Below are 6,267 nucleotides of genomic sequence, written 5' to 3' on the forward strand. Positions count from 1 at the left end.
GACCACTTTGAGAAAATATGGCAGCTGCGAACAGGAGTGGAGTTCAAACCAGTGCAGAAAAACTACTTCGTGATTACCTTCTTCTCGGAAGGAGACTACAGATTTGTGGCTCGGGGTGGTCCGTGGATTTATGATGGGGATGCACTGCTGGTCAGGCCGTTTGATAGTGATGCTCGGCCGTCTGAAACGGCACTAGATTCTGTGCCAGTTTGGGTGAGGGTATTTGATGTACCTTGGAAGAAACAGACCAAGGCCTATGGTAATGCTCTGGGAGGCACGTTGGGAGAAGTTTTGGAAGTGGATGCACCGGATTTTGGCCATGGTACGAGTGAGTTCCTACGAATTCGTGTGAAGCTTCCCTATAATAAAAGATTGCAGAAGGAGGTCACACTTGAGTACACTGCAAAAGGGGTGACTAAACGCATCACGTTTAAACTGAAGTACGAGCGAGTTCCACACTTTTGCTTCTTCTGTGGGTTCTTGGGTCATGACAAAGAGGCTTGTGAGAAGAAGAAGCTGGGGTTCCCATCAAAAGCGTATGATTCTTCTCTCCGCTGCTCCCCGTACAAGAAATATGAACAGAGGCCGGTATTCACACCTTCACCTGGACAGCCAAGGGCACGGCGTGGGATGGATTTCTCCCTGGGCGGTGTGGGTTCTGCCACATGTCAAGCAGCCAGATCAGCCGCGAGTACTGCATACGAACAAGTACATGAAATACCAGAAAGAGTGGATGCACACGATGGCTTTGAGGAGCAGGAAAAAATGGGTGAGGCAGAGACGACGAGAAGCTGGCAAGTGAGGTGGAAAGGATACGGCTGCAGTTATCCAATCAGCAGCCGGAGTGCAGTAAGGTACAGCAGATGAAGGTGCAGTTTGATGCACGATCTGTTGAAAAACATGGTGGAGATACGACTAGGCCACACAAAAAGAAGAGTGCAGGAGGAGGCAAAAAAGTACCAGCGGGTATGAGGCATGGAGCACTTGTGATCAGAGACAATGCTCCTAAACCAAACGACATGATTCCTGCCATGAGAGGCCTCGACTCCCTTGAGGTTTCATTTAACAGCGTTCTGGACTCAATGGTGTACAATGATTCTATCTTGGGTAAGCGGCATGTGGATGGCCTGCTTGGCCATGTCCAGGCTGAACTTGGCGGCAAGGCCTTGGTACCGTTTGTTGAAGTTCCTGTTGGAGGCATTCAGAAAAAAGGGAAAACGGAGGCGCACCAGGTAGATGATGAAGCAACCAGCACGGCGTGTGAGGCGGACATGGAGGCGACCGGCCCAGGGGCCGCCGGTAAACTGACGGGGCCAGATGTGGTGCCCCGTCAGGAGCAATGAATTGCATTGTGTGGAACTGTCGGGGTGCGGGGAACACCTCGACAGTTCGTGATCTTGTGGCTCACACTCGAGCCCATTCCCCGAGCATGATCTTTTTATGTGAAACTAGGCAGAATAAAGAAAAGATGTATCGTCTTCGCAATAGAGTCGGTCTTCGTGGTTTTGAAGGAGTTAGTAGTGATGGTAATAGTGGTGGTCTAGCCTTGTTTTGGGATGAGTCTTTGTACGTCGATATTCGTGATTGCAATAGAAGATGGATTGATGCGTATGTCCGGTTACCTGCTGATGATCAACTATGGAGAATCACCTTTGTGTATGGGGAACCACAGGTGGAAAATAGACACCTAATATGGGAAGGGCTAAAAAGATTGAAAGCTCAGGATGATCTACCTTGGCTCTTGGCTGTGGACTTCAATGAAGTTATGTGGGACTATGAGCATTTGTCGGATACACCAAGGTCACCTGGGCAAATGATAGCTTTCCGGGACGTGCTTGAGGCCTGCAATCTTTCAGATCTTGGGTTCTCTGGTTACCCGTTTACTTATGATAATAAGCGCAGCGGGCGGGCTAACGTGCAAGTAAGGTTGGATCGTGCAGTGGCGGACAATGTTTGGAGGAATAAATTTCCTGAGGCATCAGTGAAGCACCTGATCTCCTCATGTTCGGATCACCTCCCTCTCCTTGTGAGGTGCATACCTGAAAATGGTGGCAGGGTGAGGTGTGTTCGGCGTTACGAAGTAATGTGGGAGCGAGAGGCTGCTCTTGAGGAAGTGGTGGCTGAAGCTTGGCGTGATGGGGGTGCCAAACATGGGCTGCATGACATAAAAGTTTCTCTAGACAAGATGATGGAAAAGCTCCACTCTTGGAGTAGGAAGACTTTTGGGAACGTGATCAAGGAGATTGAAAAGTCGAGGTGCAGATTAGAGGAGCTCATGAACATGAATGCAGATCGTAAAGAAATTCGGAAAGAGTCGGATCACTTGGACGAATTGTTGTACAGAGAAGAGATGCTATGGCGCCAACGATCCCGTATTGATTGGCTCAAGGAAGGGGATCGTAACACATAGTTTTTCCACCGGCGAGCTGTATGGAGAGCAAGAAAAAATAAAATTAAAGCCCTGATGGATAGTGCAGGGGTGAAGCACACTAACCAGAACGTGATGGAAGGTATGGCCTTGGACTTTTTTCAAGATCTTTTTACTGCTGATGCCTCTCTAAATGCAGACCGGGTGGTGTCCTTATTTGAGCGAAAGATTACGGCAGATATGAATGACCGGCTGTGTGCTCCTTTTACTGACAAGGAAATTAGCGACGCGATGTTTCAGATTGGTCCTCTCAAGGCCCCGGGACCTGACGGCTTCCCGGCAAGATTTTTTCAAAAACATTGGGCTATTGTCAAGGAAGATATTATCTCAGCAGTGCAGTTGTTTTTTGCGTCAGGACAGATGGCAGAGGGAGTCAACTTGACTACCATCGTTTTGATTCCCAAGATTGATGTGCCGGTGAAGTTATCAGATTTCCGTCCTATCAGCCTTTGCAACGTTATATATAAGGTGATTTCTAAATGTTTAGTCAACCGACTAAGACCCATTCTGGGAGACATTATTTCTCCGGAGCAAAGTGCATTTGTACCTGGAAGGCTTATTACTGATAATGCCTTTATGGCATTTGAGTGCACCCACTTCATCCGACATGAGAAAAACCCAGACAGAAGCTATTGTGCATATAAGCTTGATCTTTCTAAGGCTTACGACAGAGTGGATTGGTTATTCCTTGAGTGAGTGATGCAACAGTTGGGCTTTGATCATCGATGGGTGAGATGGATAATGGCATGTGTCACCTCGGTGAGATACGTGGTAAAAATTAATGGAGCCCGCTCAGATTCATTTGCACCGTCGCGAGGGCTACGGCAGGGAGATCCTCTTTCACCATTCCTCTTTCTCTTTGTTGCGGACGGACTAGCGGCCTTGCTGAAGAAGGAGGCGCAAGAGACACATATTTCACCACTGAAAGTGTGTCCTAGAGCACCCGGGATTTCACACCTATTGTTTGCCGATGATACACTTTTGTTCTTCCGTGCAACAGAAGGTGAGGCGCAGCGCATCAAGGGAGTACTGGATGTTTATGCTAATGCTACCGGGCAATTAATTAATCCTCAAAAATGCTCCGTCCTTTTTGGTGAACATTGCAGTCAAGGTGACAAGGATAATGTGGTACGTGTATTGGACGTGCAGAATATTAGCTTCGAAGAGAAATATCTCGGACTTCCCACTCCTAATGGGCGTATGAGTAAGGGTCGTTTTCAGAACATCCAGGAAAAGTTTACAAAGAGGTTCATCATGTGGTGTGACTAGATGGCACAAAGCGGGAGAGAGGTGCTAATAAAGTCCATTGCCCAAGCACTACCTACATATCTAATGAGCGTCTTCAGGTTGCCTGCGTCAACTTGTGATGATCTCACCCGCATGGTGCGTAACTTCTGGTGGGGTGCTGAAAAAGGGCGGCGGAAAACGCATTGGCGTGCATGGGAGAAGCTGATCCGACCGAAGTCACATGGAGGCATGGGGTTCCGTGAGTTCCGCTTGTTCAACCAAGCTTTGCTGGCGCGCCAAGCTTGGCGAATCCTCTCTAACCCGGACAGTCTATGTGCACAAGTGATGAAAACTAAATATTTTCCATCTGGTCTCCTTGTGGACACTGTTTTCCCGTCCAACTCTTCACCAACTTGGCAAGCAGTGGCGCATGGGCTGGAGCTTCTGAAGCATGGTATTTTATGGCGGGTAGGCAACGGGCAATCCATTCGTATATGGAGAGATCGTTGGATCCCGAACGGTGGCTCTGGCAAGCCTATCACCGTGCAGGGGCGATGCCGTCTGAGAAGAGTTTCTGAGCTATTGGATGAACGCGGTGCATGGCGTATGGACCTTTTACAACAGTATTTCAATCCGGTAGATGTCGAGCAAATTGTTAAAATTCGGACTTCTCCACGGCTCGAAGATGATGTCCTTGCTTGGGAACCGGAGCGTAATGGTATCTTCACGGTTCGGAGCGCGTACCGGTTTGCACTTGATGAACGTCTTCGTCCATCTTCAGTCGCAGCGAGCAGGGCACCGAACGGGCGACGAGCCGTCTGGGCTTTTTTATGGAGGTGCCGTGCTCCTCCTAAGGTGCGTGTGTTTGCTTGGCGGGTGGCGACGAACTGTCTGGCCACATGGACTAATAAACATGCGCGTAGTCTTGAAGTATCTAACTTGTGTCCTGTGTGTGCTACCGAACCGGAGGACACTTTCATGCTCTCTGCAGATGTCCTCATGCGGTCGCCTTGTGGCAAGCTATGGCACGGCAATGGAATATTCCGGACATCCGTCGAGTCATGCACACTGGGCCAGAGTGGCTTTTTCATGTGCTCGCAGACTTGTCACCAGAGGAGCGGATGTATACGCTCATGACGACTTGGCGTTGCTGGCATGTGAGGAATGAGATCGTCCACGACAAACGACCAACGCCGGTTGAAGCCTCGACCAGATTCCTAACCAGCTATATCAACTCATTGCTAGCCATCCAGGCGTACCCTCATGGAGATCACATCAAAGGAAAAATGGTAGCTGCGCCTTTGTACAGCAGGAAATTGTTATCACATGTTGAGCGTGAGAAGCCATCATCACTTGGATGGGAGGCACCGCCGGCCGGCTGGGCTGCGCTCAACATCGACGGGTCCTTTTCTGCCAAGGACGGAACTGCAGGAGCTGGCATGGTCCTCCGGGATGAACATGGAGATATTATTTTTTCGTCTTGCCGTGAGTTAAGGCAGTGTGCATCACCACTAGAATCTGAACTTCTTGCTTGTTCAGAAGGCATCTCCCTGGCTACTCAGTGGTCTGAGCTGCCTTTTGTGATTCAAACGGACTGCGCAGAAGTGGTAAAACTAATTGAAGGAGGTATTGGCGACCGATTGGAGCATATGATGTTGATCCGCGAGATTACTTCGCGTCTTCGGGAACATGGTGAATTCTTAGTTAGGCTTGTGAGGCGTGAACAAAACACTGTTAGTCATTTTTTAGCGAACTTTGGTCGAATAAAGAAGCGCACTGCGGTGTGGCTTCATTCTGGGCCGGACGAGGTTCCGGACCTATGTAATGCAGACATGGCTGCCACTTAATTAATGAATTTCCTTTTTTTCCCGCAAAAAAAACCCAAATTTTGAGTACTGATAACTCCTTCCATGTTGTGCCGGTTTATGATAAAACTGTGCCGGGTTTTGTGATAAACACCGGATTAACCATATATAATACTGGTGACTTGTAGTCAAACCAGACCGGGTTAAGAGTCGCCGGATTATAATTTGATCGTGTATTGACAACTTGTAGTTGAAAGCCGAGCCAGGTTGATAAACACCGGTTTACTCCATAATAGGATGGTAACATAAAATCAAACCGGGCAGATAGCCTCCGGATTAAAATTTGACCGTGTTCCGTCAATTTGTAATTTGACAGTCGAACTGGTTTAAGAATTGTCGGTTTAAAAACGCAACAAAAGAAATATTTATCAAAACAAAATTTCAAGCAAAGGCAATAATAAAACCATTTGCAAAAAGAGGCTATTGAGCCGATCAAGTGGCATTACCATGGTCGGACACGACCAAGCCCCCAATAGGCGTAGCTATGGTTCAAGTCAGCCAGGTCCCCAAATGATGCAGTGGCATTACGCCGGTCAAGTGGCATTGCAATGGTTCGGGTTCGACCAAGCCCCCAAGTGACTCTAAGGCCTTTAGGCTGATCAAGAGGCGTGACCGGTTCAGACTTGACCGTGTCCCCAAGTGATCTGGTGGCTTTCGCCGATCAAGAGGTGTTGCATCGGTTCGGACACGACCGAGCCCCCAAGTGATCTGGTGGCTTTCGCCTATCAAAAGGCATTGCATCGGTTC

Source organism: Triticum aestivum, chromosome 2A (genome assembly GCF_018294505.1).
Source record: "Triticum aestivum cultivar Chinese Spring chromosome 2A, IWGSC CS RefSeq v2.1, whole genome shotgun sequence".
NCBI lineage: Eukaryota > Viridiplantae > Streptophyta > Magnoliopsida > Poales > Poaceae > Triticum > Triticum aestivum.